The following is a 22859-nucleotide window of genomic DNA, read 5'->3' on the forward strand; positions in this document are numbered from 1 at the left end:
GAAGGAGATAATAAAGAACCCAAAGCAGATGGTATCCTACTGCAAGGGTGGTCTTAAGAATCCAAAAGAGGTTGCTCAGAAGAGATAGATGTATCCCAACCTCTATTGCTCTCGCGTAAAGACTTTTTTTTTACGCGACAGGAAAAAGTGACTACGAATTCCCCTTTTTGTTTGCGAATCCCTGTTTGTATCCTTTGAGCGCACGCCCATTAAGTAGCGATCAAATCAAGGAAATCGATCAAACGATCCCCGTGCCAGCCCAAATCATGATCTTCACCAACTTGGATTTGGTTCTCATCGCGAAAATCGCGAGTTGCAGAGATGAGAACCATGAAAAGCAAGATCCCGAATAAGAAAACAGAAACCGAGGAAGAGGAAACCACAAGAGTGAAGACTAGTAGAGTCTCGTCTTTTGTCATTCTTTGCTCCTTTTTCACTCAATGATTCCTTCGAATTTGCCGACCAAAAATTCTATATGTCTATTCTATCTATGATATTTCTATATATATAGAATATGATATCTAATATGACATCCGATTTGTCAAAGGGATTGGATTGGTGACTTACCCATTCAGTGACTTTGGCACTGGACGTTCCAAAAACGGGTACTATCGGATCGGGTGAATTAGAGAATAGACAGAGGTCCGTTGGCATTTCAGCCTTTCTTCTCCTTTCAGGGCCTATCCGAAAGAGAATCCAGTACCTCTTGGTCCTGAATATCAGAATAGGACGAACGAACCGGCCTCCGCGGATATCTTTGCTTCGGAACAAAACCCTGCAATCAAATAGATTGTCCCAAGGGCGCCATATTCTAGGAGCCCAAGTTATGCTATTGAAAATTCGTTCCTCTAGCAGTTCCGGTTTGAGCATTCCGTTCCCTTTTTCAAACTCCACTTCTTTTCATATAGCAATCCCTGATCAAAGAGAGAACAATATCCATTTCAAAACATTTCTAACAGATTCCTTAGTTCGGACCGACGAAGTAATGTCACTCGACTATTATCAACCTGACTGCAATCTTTTTCTGTCGGTAAGGATTGCACCAGAGCACCTTCTACTTCTAATAGGCCATGAACTATAGATAGAGAAGAATCATTCTGAGCGAGTACATAAGAAGCGATCCACTTTTTTTCATCGGTTCCAGGGGAAGACCAAAGATCTTGCGCGGCAGGTCCGCCAGAAAAACTCAAAAGAGAAAGAAGTCTCGTTAATCTCTTCATGCTCGTTCCAAGTTCGAAGTACCTTTTGGCCAAAGAAAAACCCGCTTCCTGACACGATTGCCTCTTTATCTTTATATAGATAGATTCTATGGGGTTATTACTTAGTAAGTCTATTTTGTACAAGAGCCCCTCCTATCTGATAGAAAAGGGTCCCATGATCCCGAGCCGATCTTACCTTGGCTCGCAAACCCCAAGTTTGTCTATGAAGAGCTAATCTAATTGTATTTTTTTCTAGAATGGATTTCTTATGTGGAATACTAATGGATAGGGCTTCGTTGCTAAGTGCTACAAGATCTAGTGCACTGGAACTCGTGGTTATGGACCCGAATCCTTTAGTATGGAACATTGTCTTTTCCAAGTAAAAACCCCTAGTATATGAAAGAATGAAAAGGTGCTTTCGTTCTTGTGGAATAAGAAGCCCTCGTACCTTAATGAAAGGAAAATCGTAATTTTTCGTTAGGTATTTGACCAAATAGGATCGTCCAGTTCCTACAGAACCTATCACTAAAATACCCGATAGGGCTAAGCGGAACGAAAAGGGTTTTCCATGAGATGGTAAATGAAAACGATTAGTCCCACACGAGGTTTGGGAATAAGTGATTGTCTGATAATGAGCAAGGAATATACGTCTTTCTGCTAAAGAGGATCTATTAAACTCATAATTCATTAGATCCTTGTTATCAATGCCAACTAGGTATCATAAGTAAATGGATCCCGGTTGTTCAATCCTTTGATAACCAAGGTCATTCTTTGCTAAAGAGAAATGATCACTATGAGTCAGACTCAATAGAATTGGATCCATTCCAAATAGCGAGAATTAGGATTCTTGATCCCTCTCAATCTCTCTTTCAATTCGAGGATCCAGAGAGGTGTTTTCATAGTCATCTCCGAATATTTGCCATCTCGGAATATTTTCGATTTCATTTTTCTATGATATGTCTTTCTATATGAAAATTGGTTATTTACGATGTACGATGATCCCTGTTAAGCATCCATGGCTGAATGGTTAAAGCGCCCAACTCATAATTGGTAAATTTGCGGGTTCAATTCCTGCTGGATGCACACGAACGGGAACATTCCATAAGTCTATTGGAACTGGCTCTCTATCCATGGAATCTCATCCATCATCCATACATAACGAATTGGTATGGTATATTCATACCATAACATAAGAACAATAAGAACTCGAATTCTTATCGATACTGGAACTCAGAGCATAGGAGGGAAAGTCGATTTATGGATGGAATCAAATACGCAGTATTTACAGAAAAAAGTCTTCGTTTATTGGGAAAGAATCAATATACTTTTAATGTCGAATCGGGATTCACTAAGACAGAAATAAAGCATTGGGTCGAACTCTTCTTTGGTGTTAAGGTGGTAGCTGTGAATAGCCATCGACTACCTGGAAAAGGTAGAAGAATAGGACCTATTCTGGGCCATACAATGCATTACAGACGTATGATCATTACCCTTCAACCGGGTTATTCTATTCCACTTCTAGATAGAGAAAAAAACTAAAGGAGAATACTTAATAATACGGCGAAACATTTATACAAAACACCTATCCCGAGCACACGCAAGGGAACCGTAGACAGGCAAGTGAAATCCAATCCACGAAATAATTTGATCCATGGACGGCACCGTTGTGGTAAAGGTCGTAATTCCAGAGGAATCATTACCGCAAGGCATAGAGGGGGAGGTCATAAGCGCCTATACCGTAAAATAGATTTTCGACGGAATCAAAAAGACATATCTGGTAGAATCGTAACCATAGAATACGACCCTAATCGAAATGCATACATTTGTCTCATACACTATGGGGATGGTGAGAAGAGATATATTTTACATCCCAGAGGGGCTATAATTGGAGATACTATTGTTTCTGGTACAAAAGTTCCTATATCAATGGGAAATGCCCTACCTTTGAGTGCGGTTTGAACTATTGATTTACGTAATTGGAAGTAACCAATTAGGTTTACGACGAAACCTAGAAATCGATCACTGATCCAATTTGACTACCTCTACGGGATAGACCTCAACAGAAAACTGTTGAGTAACGGCAGCAAGTGATTGAGTTCAGTAGTTCCTCATAGAAAATTATTGGCTCTAGAGATATGGTAATATGGAGAAGACAAAATTGTTTGAAGCACGCACAGAACCGGAAGCGCCCCTTGTTTCAAAGAGAGGAGGACGGGTTATTCACATTTAATTTGATGGTCAGAGGCAAATTGAAAGCTAAGCAGTGGTAATTAAGACCCCCGGGGGAAAATAGGGATGTCTCCTACGTTACCCATAATATGTGGAAGTATCGACGTAATTTCATAGAGTCATTCGATCTGAATGCTACATGAAGAACATAAGCCAGATGACGGAACGCAGAGACCTAGGATGTAGAAGATCATAACATGAGCGATTCGGCAGATTTGGATTCCTTTCCTATATATCCACTCATGTGGTACTTCATCATATGATTCATATAAGATCCATCTGTCTAGAGATCGTCATATACATCTAGAAAGCCGTATGCTTTGGAAGAAGCTTGTACAGTTTGGGAAGGGGTTTTTTGAGAGAAAAGAAGAATCTACTTCAACCGATATGCCCTTAGGCACGGCCATGCATAACATAGAAATCACACGTGGAAGGGGTGGGCAATTAGCTAGAGCAGCAGGTGCTGTAGCGAAACTCATTGCAAAAGAGGGTAAATCGGCCACTTTAAGATTACCATCTGGGGAGGTCCGTTTAGTATCCCAAAACTGCTTAGCAACAGTCGGACAAGTGGGTAATGTTGGGGTGAACCAAAAAAGTTTGGGTAGAGCCGGATCTAAGTGTTGGCTAGGTAAACGCCCCGTAGTAAGAGGGGTAGTTATGAACCCTGTGGACCACCCCCATGGGGGCGGTGAAGGGAAAGCTCCCATTGGTAGAAAAAAACCCACAACCCCTTGGGGTTATCCTGCGCTTGGAAGAAGAACTAGGAAAAGGAAAAAATATAGCGATAGTTTTATTCTTCGTCGCCGTAAGTAAATACGTAACTAGGAATATGGAAAATTGCATTTTTGGAATTTGCAATAATGCGATGGGCGAACGACGGGAATTGAACCCGCGCATGGTGGATTCACAATCCACTGCCTTGATCCACTTGGCTACATCCGCCCCTTATCCAGCTAAAGGATTTTTTTCTTTTTTCCATTGATCATTATTCTATTTATTCTGACCTCCGTACTTCGATCGAGATATTGGACATAGAATGCCACTCTTTAAAAAGGAAAAAAGGAGTAATCAGCTGTGACACGAAAAAAAACGAATCCTTTTGTAGCTCATCATTTATTGGCAAAGATAGAAAAGGTCAATATGAAGGAGGAGAAAGAAACAATAGTAACGTGGTCCCGGGCATCTAGCATTCTACCCACAATGGTTGGCCATACAATCGCGATTCATAATGGAAAGGAACATATACCTATTTACATAACAAATCCTATGGTAGGTCGCAAATTGGGGGAATTCGTGCCTACTCGGCATTTCACGAGTTATGAAAATGCAAGAAAGGATACTAAATCTCGTCGTTAACTGAATTCTGAATAGAAAGATTAAGAAGAAAAAAAGATTCAAAATAAAGTAAAGGTAGGCGGGGAATAACCTTATTTATGACAAGTTTCAAACTAGTAAAGTATATCCCTAGGATAAAGAAGAAGAAAAGTGGGCTAAGGAAACTCGCAAGGAAAGTTCCAACCGATCGTCTACTTAAGTTCGAGAGAGTTTTCAAAGCACAAAAACGTATCCCTATGTCTGTTTTCAAAGCACAAAGAGTTCTTGACGAGATTCGCTGGCGTTACTACGAGGAAACTGTTATGATACTGAACCTCATGCCCTATCGAGCATCTTATCCCATCTTAAAGTTGGTTTATTCGGCAGCCGCAAATGCTACTCATTATAGGGATTTCGACAAAGCGAATTTATTTATTACTAAAGCCGAAGTCAGTAGGAGTACTATTATGAAGAAATTCAGACCTCGAGCTCGAGGACGTAGTTTCCCCATAAAAAAAAGCATGTGTCATATAACAATTGTACTAAATATAGTAAAGAAATCTAAATAACCTTTAGATCCATCTAAGATTTCGATTCCCAGTAAAAAAAATATAGAATAGAAAAATATGGGACAAAAAATAAATCCACTCGGTTTCAGACTTGGTACAACCCAAAAACACCATTCCTTTTGGTTCGCACAACCAAAAAATTATTCTGAAGGTCTACAGGAAGATAAAAAAATAAGGGATTGTATCAAGAACTATATACAAAAGAATAGGAAAAAGGGCTCGAATAGAAAAATAGAATCAGACTCAAGTTCCGAAGTAATTACACATAATAGAAAAATGGACTCAGGTTCAAGTTCCGAAGTAATTACACATATAGAAATCCAAAAAGAAATCGATACGATCCACGTCATAATCCATATTGGATTCCCAAATTTATTAAAGAAAAAAGGAGCAATCGAAGAATTAGAGAAAGATCTACAAAAGGAAATTAACTCTGTAAACCAGAGATTTAATATTTCTATCGAAAAAGTTAAAGAACCTTATAGACAGCCTAACATTCTTGCAGAATATATAGCTTTCCAATTAAAAAATAGAGTTTCATTCCGAAAGGCAATGAAAAAAGCCATTGAATTAACTAAAAAAGCAGATATAAGGGGAGTAAAAGTAAAAATTGCGGGTCGTCTCGGAGGAAAAGAAATTGCACGCGCCGAATCTATTAAAAAGGGTAGACTTCCCCTCCAAACAATTCGCGCTAAAATTGATTATTGCTGCTATCCAATTCGGACTATCTATGGAGTATTAGGTGTAAAAATTTGGATATTCGTAGACGAAGAATAAGTAATCTTGTCTTCGGATTCTGTCCATTGATAGAATAAAAAATGACAAGAGACTTTTTTCCTGAAATCCCTGCAAAAGAAGAAATTATACCTCTTTCTATAAGATTTAATGAAAATTGATAAATCATTTAATATAATTGCTATGCTTAGTGTGTGACTCGTTATTTTTTTCTTTTTTTTAAGAAAAAAACTTAGTAATTATAGAAAATTAACTAATAACCAACCTATTGCTTCGTATTGTCGAGATCCTAACTAAGAAACAGTCACTATATGAATAAATACCTCTATCATAACATAAATGAGTAGATGTGTCATATAGTTGTAGCAACTGCAATTTTTTCTCTAAAAAAGAAAAGGGATTCTAGGTTGTGAAGCAAAACTAAAGGGATGTGGATAAAGGGAGGGATGATAGAAAGAAGGAAGAGGAAATAAATAAGATATAGGATTCCACTATGTATGGTCTATGAATTACATCATAAAAGGCAATGTGATAAAGCATCAATATAATAAAAATAATAGAGAATTAAAAATTGTAACTTGAAACAAGAACTACAAATTTAAAGCAATAATAAAGAGCCGCCCGGGTTAATAAAACTGAGAAAATTAACTCGGAAAGAAATTTTTTGGAAGCTCCGTTGCGGGATTCAGACCTAACCATTCAAGGAGAAGCAGTGGGAACGACAGAACCTATGATTCCATAGGATTTTATTGAAAAGAATCCTAACACTTCATTGGGTGGGATGGCGGAACAAACCAAAAAAATTGTCTTATTTGGTAAGTTTATAAATTAACAAATAAGACAGGAAAGAGTAAATATTCGCCCGCGAAATTCTTATTGAATTAGAATACTTTACCGCGATTCAATAAGAGTAAAAATAAGGATTTTTTTAAGAAGGATTACATTATCTATAAATATAGAATTTAGATAAATATACACACACATCTGGATATATTCTAGATCTTCTTTTTTGACTATATATTATATTTTTCTGTTTTAACAAATTCAATATAAAAAAAACCGAACTTTTTCTATTATCTATTAATGTGTATCTATCCGTACCGTAATATTTTGGAATATTATGAATTAGAGAAATTTACATGCTTTCTGATTCCATTCGCGAGGAGCTGGATGAGAAGAAACTCTCATGTCCAGTTTTGCAGTAGAGATGGAACTAAGAAAGAGAACCATCGACTATAACCCCAAAAGAACCAGATTTCGCAAACAACATAGAGGAAGAATGAAAGGAAAATCCTGCCGAGGCAATCGTATTTGTTTTGGTAGATATGCTCTTCAAGCACTTGAACCCGCTTGGATCACGGCGAGACAGATAGAAGCAGGACGAAGAGCAATAACACGATATGCACGTCGTGGTGGAAAAATATGGGTACGTATATTTCCCGACAAACCGGTTACACTAAGACCCACGGAAACACGTATGGGCTCGGGAAAGGGGTCCCCCGAATATTGGGTATCCGTTGTTAAACCTGGTCGTATACTTTATGAAATGGGGGGAGTATCTGAAACTGTAGCTAGAGCAGCTATCTCCATAGCTGCCAGTAAAATGCCCATACGAAGTCAATTTATTCGATTAGAGATATAGAACCCTAAAAGGGGTATGGAAGATAAAAAAAAATGCTCGGTTTTTCTTTCTGGAAAGACAATATTTCTTTCATCCTTTTGCATTGAAATAACAAATTGAAATCAAAATAATATGATTCAACCTCAGACCCTTTTAAATGTAGCAGATAATAGTGGAGCTCGAAAATTGATGTGTATTCGAGTCATAGGAGCTGCTGGTAATCAGCGATATGCTCGTATTGGTGATGTTATTGTTGCTGTAATCAAAGACGCATTGCCCCAAATGCCTCTAGAAAGATCCGAAGTAATTCGAGCTGTAATTGTACGTACATGTAAAGAGTTCAAATGCGAAGACGGTATAATAATCCGCTATGATGACAATGCTGCGGTTATAATTGATCAAAAAGGCAATCCAAAAGGAACTCGAGTTTTTGGCGCGATTGCCGAGGAATTGAGAGAATTGAATTTTACCAAAATAGTTTCATTAGCTCCTGAAGTATTATAAATACTAGTAGGCGAAATTGAGACCAAAGAATTAATTTAGTAGATTGTGTTTTACGTATATGTTTTAAAATCCAAAATGAAAAAAAAAAAAAGAAAACATGTTGATTATAGAAAAATTAGGAGGAACCTAGAATTAGAGTCTTATGGGCAAGGACACTATTGCTGATTTACTAACCTCTATAAGAAATGCGGACATGAATAAAAAAGGAACAGTTCGAGTAGTATCTACAAATATTACCGAAAACATTGTTAAAATACTTCTACGAGAGGGTTTTATTGAAAGTGTTCGGAAACATCAGGAACGTAACAGATATTTCTTGGTTTCAACTTTGCGACATCAAAAGAGAAAGACTATAAAAGGAATATATAGAACAAGAACCTTTTTAAAGCGTATCAGCCGACCCGGCTTACGAATTTATACCAACTATCAAGGAATTCCTAAAGTTTTGGGTGGAATGGGAATTGCTATTCTTTCTACTTCTCGAGGAATAATGACAGATCGAGAAGCTCGACTAAACAGAATTGGGGGAGAAGTCTTATGTTATATATGGTAATCGCCCCGCCTATAGTGCTCGAATTCTATCTCGCCCTTCCTATTTTTAAAATAAAAATAGAAAAATAGGAGAAAAAAAATATGACAGAAAAAAAAAATAGGAGAGAAAAAAAAAACCCGAGAGAAGCAAAAGTAACTTTCGAAGGTTTAGTTACGGAAGCCCTACCCAATGGAATGTTCCGCGTTCGGCTAGAGAATGACACCATCATCCTAGGCTATATTTCAGGAAAGATACGGTCTAGTTCTATACGAATACTGATGGGGGATAGGGTCAAAATTGAAGTAAGTCGTTATGATTCAAGCAAGGGACGTATAATTTATAGACTTCCCCATAAGGATTCGAAGCGTATCGAAGACTCGAAGGATAGCGAAGATTTGAAGGATAGCGAAGATTTGAAGGATACCAAAGATTCAAAGGATTAGGTTTTTCTTTTTTTTTCTAGGGTAATAAATTCTAAGTTCTAAAATTCAAGCGAAGAGACTTATTTTTTCCAAAAGATTAGATTCATAGTTTAAAAAAGGATACGGAAATATGAAAATAAGAGCTTCCGTTCGTAAAATTTGTACAAAATGTCGACTGATTCGTAGGCGTGGACGAATTAGAGTCATTTGCTCTAATCCGAAGCATAAACAAAGACAGGGGTAATCTTTCGAAAAAGAACTTTACTTTCTAAAAAGTAAAAAAAAGTACCCGCGGAAATGTTCCAATTCCAAATAAAATAATTTCATTTAAAATAATTAAAGTAAAGGGTTTATTTTACCCTGAAACGGATATCTTTGTATCTTTTTTTCTTTTTTTTATTTCTAACTCATATTTATGAGATAATAAAATATGGCAAAAGCTATACCAAAAATTGGTTCACGTAAGAAAGTGCGTATTGGTTTACGTAGGAATGCACGTTTTAGTTTACGGAAGAGTGCACGTAGAATAACAAAAGGGGTTATTCATGTTCAAGCTAGTTTCAACAATACCATTATAACTGTTACAGACCCACAAGGTCGGGTGGTTTTTTGGTCCTCGGCCGGTACTTGTGGATTCAAAAGCTCAAGAAAAGCATCACCCTATGCTGGTCAAAGAACAGCAGTAGATGCTATTCGTACAGTAGGTTTGCAACGAGCAGAAGTTATGGTAAAGGGCGCTGGTAGTGGAAGAGATGCCGCATTACGAGCCATTGCTAAAAGTGGTGTGCGATTAAGTTGTATACGCGATGTAACACCTATGCCGCATAATGGATGTCGACCGCCTAAAAAAAGACGTCTGTAAAAGAATTAACCCGCTTTCAACTTTCATTTCAAGAGAAATAAACGATTCAATGATAAAATAATAATACTAGTCTATTATGGTTCGAGAGGAGGTAGCAGGATCCACTCAAACACTACAGTGGAAGTGTGTTGAATCAAGAGTAGATAGTAAGCGCCTTTATTATGGTCGTTTCATTCTGTCCCCGCTTAGAAAAGGTCAAGCGGACACCGTCGGTATTGCCTTGCGAAGAGCTTTACTTGGAGAAATAGAAGGAACATGTATCACACGTGCAAAATTTGGGAGCGTGCCGCACGAGTATTCTACAATAGCAGGTATTGAAGAATCCGTACAAGAAATTTTACTAAATTTGAAAGAAATTGTATTGAGAAGTAATCTCTATGGAGTTAGAGACGCATCCATTTGCGTCAAAGGTCCTAGATACATAACTGCTCAAGATATCATCTTACCGCCTTCCGTAGAAATCGTTGATACGGCACAACCTATAGCTAACTTGACAGAGCCCATTGATTTCTGTATTGATTTACAGATCAAGAGAGATCGTGGATATCAGACAGAACTCAGAAAGAACTATCAAGATGGAAGTTATCCTATAGATGCTGTATCCATGCCTGTTCGAAATGTGAATTATAGTATTTTTTCTTGTGGGAATGGAAATGAAAAACACGAGATACTTTTTCTAGAAATATGGACTAATGGAAGTTTAACCCCTAAGGAAGCACTTTATGAGGCTTCTCGTAATTTGATTGATTTATTTCTTCCTTTTCTACACGCGGAGGAAGAGGGCGCTAGTTTCGAAGAAAATAAAAACAGGTTTACTCCACCCCTTTTTACTTTTCAAAAAAGATTAACTAATCTAAAGAAAAACAAAAAAGGAATTCCATTGAATTGTATTTTTATTGATCAATTAGAATTGACTTCTAGAACGTATAATTGTCTAAAAAGGGCCAATATACATACACTATTGGACCTTTTGAGTAAGACTGAAGAAGATCTTCTGAGAATTGACAGTTTTCGTATGGAAGATAGAAAACATATATGGGACACTCTAGAGAAGCATCTCCCAATTGATTTACTTAAGAATAAACTCTCGTTTTAAATCCATTGCAATTTTTTTTCTTCTTCTTTTTCGAGTTAGAATAAAAAGAAAACAATTTAGCATCTTTGGTACAATCTATATTTTCGCGAAATGGATCATAATAAAATGGATTTTAGGTATCTAGGGAAGATTCACTTGGAAGTAACTATTTCCTAGATACCTATGGTACTTCACGGTTGAATGAATCAAAAAATATCTAAAAAAGACCTAAAGTTAATGATTTATCAATGGGTAATGTTGCTCCAATACCTAACCAAAGAGCTACTACAGTACCGATTAAAAAAACGGTCGTAGCTACTGGGCGGCGAAATGGATTTTGGAATTTATTGACATTCTCTAGAAAAGGTACTGTCAATAAGCCTGTTGGCACAGAAACCATTAAAAGAACGCCCAATAACTTATTGGGTACCGTACGGAGTATTTGAAACACGGGAAAGAAGTACCACTCGGGTAATATTTCCAGAGGAGTTGCAAACGGATCTGCCGGTTCACCAATCATTGATGGCTCGAGAACCGCTAAACCTACATTACATGCAATAGTACCTAGAATTACTACTGGAAAAATATATAAAAGATCGTTGGGCCATGCGGGTTCCCCGTAATAATTATGTCCCATCCCTTTAGCTAATTTAGCTCTTAATACAGGATCATTTAAGTCTGGTTTCTTTGTTATTGGGATAGGTGAACTCTTTAGGATCCATCCCCCAAAGGAACCGGACATGAGAATTTATCATCATCCGGCTCGAGCAAGAGTGAAAGAAATAAGACCGCGGAAGATCCTTAATAGAATTAAGGTTTATAATGACTCAATGACTCTAGGCAAGAAAAGCTTTATCAGATTCTCTTTTCCGAAGTTGCACCTACAACTACTCATTGAAAATAATCCTATTCTTATGGGTAAATGCTCAATATCCAAGTGGGCTTACAAATTTGATCATGATCAATTGCTTTGTGGATTGTCTCATGTCTCTTGATTAGTTGGTATTTATCCCCTCAATATCGCAAGTTTCTTACCTCCAAACAAAATATTTACTTGTTACTAATAAAAAATCAAAAAGTTTAGCCTACATTCTTCCTTAGATCCCTTCTTTTACTCCGATAGTATTGCGGATCACAATCGATGCAAAGAAAATGAATGCATTTCCATACTATAATAAAAAGGTAAGTGTAATAAATAGAGAACTGGATCATGTCACATGACTTATTCCATTTCTACTCTATGGGATCTTACGGAGCCTGTTCATGGATGACATGGTTGCGGTATGATCATAGAAGATATTCTCCTCAAGTGAACCAGCCTATCCTTCCTAGGTAGGGGACTTACATGTTGATTGGATGCGGAGACACCTTTGGTTGTGAATTCTAATGTGGCAGATCCAATTCTTTATCTGCATGGCCAAATCAATAATTCAAGTCACACACTCCCATAATCCGCCTTTTTTCTTTCGTAAAATTAACTTCAACTATTTGTATTGTATAAAAATACTTTGGAGTTGAAGAGAAGTATCCAAATGACATGTGTTATTTTACAATAACCCATGCTTGTAGCAATGAAATACCAAAACCTACCCGATATGATATATGATAATTATAATTCTCTATGATATGCCTTCCCTATAAAGGACCCGAAATACCTTGCTTACGTATCATTGGAAAGTGCATTAACATAAATACGGCAGTAAGCAGAGGCAGTACAAAGGTATGTAAACTATAAAAACGAGTCAAAGTGGATTGGCCCACACTAGCACTTCCGCGTAATAACTCCACTAAAGGCGATCCTATTACCGGAATGGCGTCAGGTACACCTGTCACAATTTTGACTGCCCAATAGCCAATTTGATCCCAAGGCAAAGAATAACCAGTTACACCAAATGATGCAGTCAAAACAGCCAAAACCACACCTGTGACCCAAGTTAATTCGCGGGGTTTTTTAAATCCCCCTGTGAGATACACACGAAATACATGCAGGATCATCATTAAAACCATCATACTTGCTGACCATCGATGAACTGATCGGATTAACCAACCAAAGTTGGCCTCGGTCATTATGTATTGAACCGAGGAAAAAGCCTCTGTAACGGTTGGTCGGTAGTAAAAAGTCATAGCAAAACCGGTAGCGACTTGTACTAGAAAACAAGTAAGTGTAATTCCCCCTAAACAATAAAATATGTTGACATGGGGAGGAACATATTTACTAGTTATATCATCTGCAATTGCCTGAATCTCAAGACGTTCCTCAAACCAATCATATACTTTATTGAGATAGGTAACTAACCCGAGTCCCCCTCTAAGAGCCGTATATGAAAATTTCATCTCGTACGGCTCAAGCAGAAACACAAAAATTTTCAACGAATATTAGAAAAAAGGTTCAAAACTTCATCAGCCACTGAATTGGGTCGATTTGCCTTGAAGATATCAAATAAGAAAAATCCGGAATATCTTCTTTGTGATGATAATGCCAAAAAATCTCAAGTTGGCGCGTCTTTCTTTCTTCCTTTCCCTTATGTTGGTCATTAGAGGCTTCTTGACTTTTCTCTTCCCTATAAAGGATTTGTTTTTTTATGCGTAATATAGAAATTATCTTGTTGAGATCCTATGAATCAGTTCAATTAAAACCTTAGATTCATACTAGAGCCACGATGATTTAGTCTCAAGCTAAACAAAAGGCAAGGGTTCTTCGAATAAGAACCGCTTGATAATCATTTATTGAATCAGTGTAATGACTCGACAAAATCGAGAGAAAAAAAGTTGTCTTTTGGGCAAACAAAATTGGAAGGAAGAAAATTTCTTTTTTATTTTTATTTAAGAACTACTTGAATTTTTCAGTCTGGTTGCGAGGTCTTAATAGTGAGTATGAATCATAGTTCCATTTTTTTTTGATCCACTCTATCTATTTCGTGTTCCAGATACTAGAATAAATAATATCTGACGAATTAGAATCATCTTGATAGAGATAACAGGCCCTTTCTATGTATTATCAATAGGATCAATTCTAACAAGTCACACACTCATATTCCAGAGATACCGAAACAAAAAAATTCCGCGGTCGAACTACCATAATATCTAGAAATGTAGATCTTAAACTAGAAAGGCTTTTTTGGATGGAAAAACTCTGACTTCCTAGTTTTAGTTAGTAGAAACCTAATTGGTTAAAATTCCGTCCAGTAAAACGGAAGAATTATAAATTTCTAAAATGATAGATAGGAATATAGCGAATAAAGCCATTGCGATCCCCATAAAAGGAGTAGTCCCCCAACCCGGGGCGACTTTCCCATATTCCGAATTCAAGGGTTTCAGTAAACTACCTGCACCAGTTCGTTTTGGCCTAGGTTTAGAACTATCTTCAACGGTTTGTGTAGCCATAAATTCTATTTAATCATTGGTGTTGACTTTGTATACTATTCCGTTGTAGTTGTAAATACACGATCTTTTCGTAGATCCATTGTAATCTTGAAATTCTATAAAAATGGAAACAGCAACTTTAGTCGCCATCTCCATATCTGGTTTACTTGTAAGCTTTACTGGGTATGCCTTATATACCGCGTTTGGGCAACCCTCTCAACAATTAAGAGATCCATTCGAAGAACACGGAGACTAATTTAAGTAAGAAGTCTCCCAGATAGGGGGACTTCTTACTTAAATGAAATTATTTTATTCTTTTAGTTGGAGTTGGTGGAACCTTAGGTGGTTCTCGGAAGAAGATAGCGAAAAAAATTATCCCTAAAGTCGAAACTAAAAGGAACGTATAAACCAATGCTTCCATAGATTCGATCCTGGTTTATTTACAATTATAACTTCCACACCTATTCATTTGTCATTTGGGATAATTTCCCATATAAAGAAAGAAAAAGAGTCAAAGAAAGGATGGGAGATGTTTCCCATGTCAAATCAAAAAAGAGAGGTGAAAGATACTATAACAATGTGTATCAAACTGCCTGTTTCCTTGTAGTTGGATCTCCCACTTTTTGGAATGTTCCAAATTCCACTTGAGCATCCAAATCTGGATCAATACCAGCAAAAACATCTCGGAACAATGTTCTAGCGCCATGCCAAATGTGTCCGAAAAAGAAGAGCAAAGCAAAGGTAGCATGACCAAAAGTGAACCAACCCCTTGGACTGCTGCGAAAAACACCATCAGATTTCAAAGTAGCCCGGTCTAATTCAAAAATTTCCCCTAATTGAGAACGCCTCGCATATTTTTTTACAGTAGCAGGATCAGAATAACTTACTCCATTAAGTTCGCCACCATAGAACTCCACCGTTACACCTACTTGTTCAACACTATATTTGGATTCTGCTCTTCTAAAAGGAACGTCTGCTCTAACAATTCCCTCCTCATCTACCAAAACAACCGGAAATGTTTCAAAAAAAGTAGGCATACGGCGTACAAAAAGCTCACGTCCTTCTTTATCTCTAAAGACGGGATGTCCTAACCATCCAACAGCTATTCCATCCCCATTGTCCATTGAGCCTGCTCTGAATAATCCCCCTTTTGCCGGATTATTACCAATATAATCATAAAAGGCTAATTTTTCGGGAATTTTAGACCAAGCTTCTGATAAACTAAGATTTTCGGCTAAACCATTGCTAACTCTTCGATATATTTCTTGCTGAAAGTATCCCTGATCCCACTGATAACGAGTAGGCCCAAATAATTCGATTGGGGTCGTTGCTGACCCATACCACATAGTTCCAGCAACTACGAAAGCTGCAAAAAAAACAGCAGCGATACTACTGGAAAGTACAGTTTCAATATTGCCCATACGTAATCCTTTATATAGACGTTGAGGCGGACGGACACTAAGATGGAATAAGCCCGCTAATATACCCAATGTACCCGCAGCAATATGATGAGAAGCTATTCCCCCCGGAACAAAAGGATCAAAACCTTCTGCACCCCACGCTGGATTTACAGCTTGTACTTTTCCAGTTAGTCCATAAGGATCGGATACCCATATCCCAGGACCATACAAACCCGTTACATGAAATGCCCCAAAGCCAAAGCAAGCCACCCCTGCAAGAAATAAATGAATTCCAAAGATCTTGGGCAAATCCAAAGAGGGTTTTCCCGTCCGCTCATCAGAGAATATTTCTAGGTCCCAATATACCCAATGCCAGATCGCTGCCAAGAAACACAAGCCAGAAAACACAATATGCGTACCTGCCACACCTTCATAACTCCAAATACCCGGATTTGTTACAGTTCCTCCTGAAATACTCCAACCACCCCACGAATCCGTTATTCCTAAACGAGTCATGAAGGGAATTACGAACATACCTTGTCTCCACATTGGATCCAGAACAGGATCAGAGGGATCAAAAACTGCTAATTCGTATAAAGCCATTGAGCCAGCCCAACCAGAAACTAGAGCTGTGTGCATTATATGCACCGCAAGCAATCGACCCGGATCATTCAATACGACAGTATGAACACGATACCAAGGCAAACCCATGGAAATACCCCTTTAGCAAAGAAAAATAGACACGATGTCGCTTTATTTTATCGCATTGAAAAAGACTATCCATATCCTATGTACCTAACCCTTCTAGGGGATTCTGTGTCAGAAAGCGCGAATATTTATTTCATTCCATTAAAAATAAGAAGCCAATTCTGTTCATAAGAAGAAAGAGAAGCAGATCTATTCTATACTCGATAAGTGCCAATATGCAATGGGTAACTTGGCCAATTTGGAAAAAACGAAGAATAGATCGCTACCCCTCTTTGTTTAGCATTCAAATCACCCATTCCCTTTTCTTTATTCAATCTGTCTTACATTCCTTATATGTATAACCTTTCAATCTACGTATTAATAGAATCTATAATATTCATATAGAATAAGAATAAAAATTAAGACAATAAACTGCGGATTCTTTCTTTCTGTTCCATTCTTACGTTTCCATATTAAAGTGTGGTTTTCTTACTTAAATTTAATAATATTAATCTAATATGCCCATTGGTGTTCCAAAAGTACCTTACCGGATTCCTGGAGATGAAGAAGCGACTTGGGTTGACTTATACAATGTTATGTATCGAGAAAGGACACTTTTTTTAGGTCAAGAGATTCGTTGCGAGATCACGAATCATATTACAGGTCTCATGGTATATCTGAGTATAGAAGATGGAATTAGTGATATTTTTTTGTTTATAAACTCCCCAGGCGGGTGGCTAATCTCAGGAATGGCTATTTTTGATACGATGCAAACGGTGACACCAGATATATATACAATATGCCTCGGAATAGCCGCCTCCATGGCGTCCTTCATTCTGCTTGGAGGAGAACCCACCAAGCGTATAGCATTCCCTCACGCGAGGATTATGCTTCACCAACCTGCTAGTGCTTATTATCGGGCAAGGACACCAGAATTTTTACTAGAAGTAGAAGAGTTACACAAAGTTCGCGAAATGATCACAAGGGTTTATGCAGTAAGAACAGGCAAGCCTTTTTGGGTTGTATCCGAAGACATGGAAAGGGATGTTTTTATGTCAGCAGACGAAGCCAAAGCTTATGGACTTGTCGATATTGTAGGGGATGAAATGATTGACAAGCACTGCGATACTGATCCAGTGTGGTTTCCAGAAATGTTTAAGGATTGGTAGTGTCCGGATTTCTTGTAAAGTTATTTCACAGCTAAATTCGTGTTTTCCTCGATTTAATAGAAAATAGAAAGACTTCATGATGAGCAATCATCAGGTTAAGATGGATCTAAACCAATCCATTTTTTTCTATATACATACAACATGCCGACGGTTAAACAACTTATTAGAAACGCAAGACAGCCAATACGAAATGCTCGAAAAACGGCCGCGCTTAAAGGATGCCCTCAGCGTCGAGGAACATGTGCTAGGGTGTATGTGCGACTCGTTCAGATCATGACTTCAAACAAATATAAAAAAAATTGAAGTATCCATGATTAGTACCAATGAATAGGATATAGCTTCTCTATCCTAGATTTCTATGGTATATGGAATTTATGGTTTCCTTTGGTGCAAATCCAATTATCTAAATTGGAAATAAGAAGCAATTCTCCCATTGGTAGCAAATGGTTATCCATTAAGCGGAGGAAATAGTAATAAAAAGAAAAAGGCTTATGCTCCTTTATCTTAAAAGAACGGACTAACAGGGTCAGCTACTTAGCCAACTTTCATAATTAAATACCGTCACTGTATGGATAACTCTTATTGTGAAAAGAGCTATTTACTCTATAATGGATAGGTAGAGCCAAAGAATGTGGACTATACAAGTTCGCAATACCTTTTGATGAAAGAAAGGGCTCCGGTGTATAGAGAGGGCCTCACCGTTTAAAAGGGAACCATAGAAACGATGGAACCCACTATTTTTTTTAGTATTATTAGAATGAATTTGTTATTTCGTATAGAAATAACTGAACGGAGTGGAATAAAAAATCGTGGTTGGGAAGGTTACTATAGCAAAAGCCATTGGAATTAATATTTTATATATCGGAATAATTAGTTTTGTTATTAATGAGAAAAAGGGTGGCTAAAAGAAGAGAAATCATTAGTTATTCATTAAGGTTAATTTGATTCAATGACCAGAGTTCCGCGAGGATATATAGCCCGGAGACGACGAACAAAAATGCGTTCATTTGCCTCAAACTTTAGAGGGGCTCATTTAAGACTTAATCGAATGATTACCCAACAGGTAAAAAGAGCTTTTGTTTCCTCTCATCGAGATAGAGGTAGGCAAAAGAGGGATTTTCGTCGTTTGTGGATCACTCGGATAAACGCAGCAACGCGGGTATATAAAGTATTCGATAGTTATAGTAAATTAATACACAACCTGTACAAGAAGAAATTGATTCTTAATCGTAAAATGCTTGCACAAGTAGCTGTATCAAATCCAAATAATCTTTACACGATTTCCAATAAAATAAAGATCATCAATTAAAGGTATAAATAAAGTAATATACTGGAATAATAAAAGATGAATTCCCGGAGAGGGAACTCCGGGAAGATACAATAAATTAAGATTAAGTGGTAGGAATCAACGAGCTGGATTACTTTCTTTATAATATATATAGGTCTGGCCCTTTCGAATTCGAATAAAACATCAACAATCGGAACTTAAGTTCCGGTTGTTGTTTCTTAAATTTTGGTTGTTGTTTCTTAAGTTTCGATTGGAATTGTACTTTTGCGTTAATTGAGGAATATGTCTATTTTTTCTGGGTCTAGAACCTGTAATTATTGAAATTGACTGGGCTTGAAATTGCTTTTCGTTCTCATAGTTACGAAACGGTAAGAAAGATAAAATACGAGCCTGTTTTATAGCAAGAGTAATTAATCGTTGTTGTTTCAAGGTTAATCTATTTATTCGTCTCGATAATATTTTTCCTTGTTCACTAATAAATCTATTAATTAAACTCATGTTTCTATAATCAATTCGATCTCCCGGGCCAATCCGGGGACGCCTACGAAAAGGTTGTTTAGATTTACGAAAAGGTTGCTTGAATTTACGAAAAGTTTGCTTGGATTTACGAAAGGGTTGCTTGGATTTATTAAAAGTTTGCTTGGATTTACTAAAGGGTTGCTTAGATTTAAGAAAAGGTTGTTTAGATGTATACATGATTTATTCCTTATTTAAAATTTGAAAATTTGAAAATTCACTTCTTTATTTTATTAATTTAGGATCCAGAAGAAGTAGTTTTTCTTTGATCCATATCTTATTTGATTCATATTATAGTATATGAATACCCTCTATACATATGAAATAATATCTACCGGAAATCAGATGAGTTGATTTGTATTTTGTATTCTATACTATGTTTTCTTTATATATTAAATATGAAGTTCTTACTCTTTCTGTTGTTTGGAAAGATCAAACACACGATGTTCCTATTTCTTTATTTCGTGATGAGTCGTATGCTTGCGACAATAACGACAAAATTTTTTGAATTCTAATTGTCCGGGTGTATTGTGGCGATTCTTTTGAGTACTATATCTAGAAATCCCCGTCGATTCCTCATTGGCACCTTTTCGAACACAACTGATGCATTCCAAAATAACTCTGATTCTAACATCTTTTCCCTTGGCCATGAACCTCCTTTTCTTTTTGGATTGACTTAACTTAATTCTTCTACTTATTCTTTTATTCTTCTATTTTGAATCCGAAGAAGAAGAATAAAATTCATTAGAATAATTTTTTTTTATTCTTTAATTAAGTAATAAAAAATAGAGAAATAATTAAAGAATACAATCCTTGTCGAATTAGCAAAGATATTTGGTTCGAAATCCTTTCATTTAATTAGCCAGCCCCGCCTTTTCTATGCTCTGATTTCTGAGGCCTTATTTAGCTTGGGTACCCCTTTAAATTGAATTTCTATTTTCAAAAATGGGGTTTACCAAATTTTTAATGACTCTGAGGTTCAACCCAATCCATCTTTTCTTTCTTTTTCCTTCCGATACTAAAAAAAGATTGAAAAGGATCAAATTTTGTCATATCACGAAGAAATCTATCCCTCCCATAGCAATAACTAGAATTAAAAAAAAGGGAATGACAAAGCATCTGGGAATAAACGATTAATTTCTATCAATAAACCTGCTAAAGCACCAAACCATAGAGTACTTAGCACGGGTGCTACAGAGAGATATGTTTTTATATCCCGCATTGAAAATCCTCCTTCCTTGTTGGAATACATATATGATCATAAACTCTTGCCCAAGATTGTTATGCTATATATAAAATGAACCATATCGACGAAATTTTCCTATCCCTAAAAAAGAAAAAGATGACCCCTTCTTCCTATATATTACCAAGGAAAAGTAATCCTTCTTTTATAGGCGAAATTATATTGGATTTTATATGTATATAATTCCTTAATTATATGAGACCAAAAAGAAGAAATGACACGAGGGTTCTATATATAGATAGAGAAAGAAAGAAGAAGAAAATTATGATGTGGAAAAGAAGACAGGAATTGTGTACAATGGCATTGTACAACAATTTAATTTGGAAAAGGGATGTAGCGCAGCTTGGTAGCGCGTTTGTTTTGGGTACAAAATGTCACAGGTTCAAATCCTGTCATCCCTACCTATTACTTCTTTCTTCTTTATAGGCAGTAGCGACGAGATCAATTAAAGTAAAGTGGGTATAACTTGAATTTGTGGAGACTATACGTACGTGAGATACATTAGGAATAGAAAAAGATTTTCTTTTTGAATGAATGAAAGCGCTCTTAGTTCAGTTCGGTAGAACGCGGGTCTCCAAAACCCGATGTCGTAGGTTCAAATCCTACAGAGCGTGATTCCATCTATTTTATGTCGAAGCAGAGTAAAATAACTTAACAAAATTGAATTGTAACTCCAATTTCAATTTGACCTCCTCTCTGGTCTGGAGGAGGTCAATCAAAAAAAAAAAATGACTCAATCAAAGATCCAACTGATCCCCACGCCTGTATTGCAAATACGCAGTCACGAATAATCCCGCTAAAGTAATAGGAATTAGGCCTAAGACGATTCCAAATAGAAAAACTTCAATCATTTCGATTTGTTCGAGGGGATAAAAAAAGAGGTACGATCTATCCCTAAATAGTACTCTAAATTATCCACGAATCTCAATGACCAAGAAAAGAATTCCTAATTAGTCTGGAAAAGAGTCGTAGAATGCCAGGAATCCCAAAGAAAGATTTTTCTTTTCTGAATTATAATTATTCAGTCAATTCAAATAAGGCGTATCTTGTTCAAGCCAATAAATAGAGCTGGGGTTATAGTTAAAGCAGCCAGTAGAAAACCAAAATAACTAGTTAAAGTAAGCATGAAAGAGTTAAATTCCATTTATTTTTTTTTACTACACTACATATGTTGGTAAAGCATTTACCTAAGTTATGGAAAATTCATAATTCATCAGTTATTTTAGATAATACTAAAAAACAAGATAGAGTAAGATACAGAAGTGTAAAAGAAAGTGGATTCATCAGATGATACATGAGTCCCTAATTCCGAATCAAGAGATTTGTTGTGGAATTTGTCAATTGAGTAAAGTAATAATATTAAGAACTAGATCATCTAACCCCATTGAATGAAAAAAAGAAATTCAATTTTCAGGGAAATTTTTGAATAAGAGATAAATAAACAATTGAATTTGAAAAAAAAAACTTCTTTCTATTTTGGATAATTTCTTTTTCAATAGGACCCTCTTTTTGGAGTGAACGATCGAATATTCCCCTATTCCTTCTTATTTTAACTGATTGTATTCCATATGGAATAAGAGGAGAACAAAAGCATTCCACGACCTGCCAAGGGGCTGTTAAAAAAAAAAAAAAAAGAAAGCTCTTCCTTGAATTTACTTTATTTTTATTCCTTTTTCGAACTCCAACCAAAGTAGATTCGAAGACGAGTCACTTCAATTATCCTTTTAAGTTCTATTCTATCTTCTGTCTTTCCCTATTTCATCTCGTAAAGTTCCGCGCTCGCAGTTTGGTCAAGAAAGTTAGACCTAATCCAACAAACAATACAAGGATGAATTACGAATTATGAAAGGATAGATTTCACATATACTTGTCCTTGTATTGTGTCAGTATGAGAATATCCTTCCTAAATTATTTATCCAAACCTATTGATCATTAACTTAGATTTTCCCAAGATTTTGGCTGCTATTCCGAATTACTCTATTATTCCGAAGCCAATGAAAAGTAAGTAGAACCTACAAAAATGGGGTTTTCTATTGATGCCTTGAATAACATATAGCTTACCTATAGACAAAAAAAAAATAAAAAAGTAATTATGTTTCGGAACCAGGCAAAACCAGATTGCTGTGCCATA

The 22859-nt window shown here is 36.6% G+C and overlaps 2 non-coding genes across 2 annotated transcripts; both read left to right on the plus strand.

Moving 5' to 3' along the window:
• The first annotated feature begins 21055 nt into the window (after positions 1-21055).
• On the plus strand, positions 21056-21129 carry TRNAP-UGG (transfer RNA proline (anticodon UGG)). Its single transcript has one exon. It is a non-coding gene; the product is annotated as a tRNA-Pro (tRNA).
• Positions 21130-21268: 139 nt separating this feature from the next.
• On the plus strand, positions 21269-21342 carry TRNAW-CCA (transfer RNA tryptophan (anticodon CCA)). The gene has a single exon. It is a non-coding gene; the product is annotated as a tRNA-Trp (tRNA).
• Positions 21343-22859: the final 1517 nt, after the last annotated feature.

Source organism: Triticum urartu, unplaced genomic scaffold, assembly GCF_056163025.1.
Source record: "Triticum urartu cultivar PI428250 unplaced genomic scaffold, HENAU_Tu73 scaffold2, whole genome shotgun sequence".
NCBI lineage: Eukaryota > Viridiplantae > Streptophyta > Magnoliopsida > Poales > Poaceae > Triticum > Triticum urartu.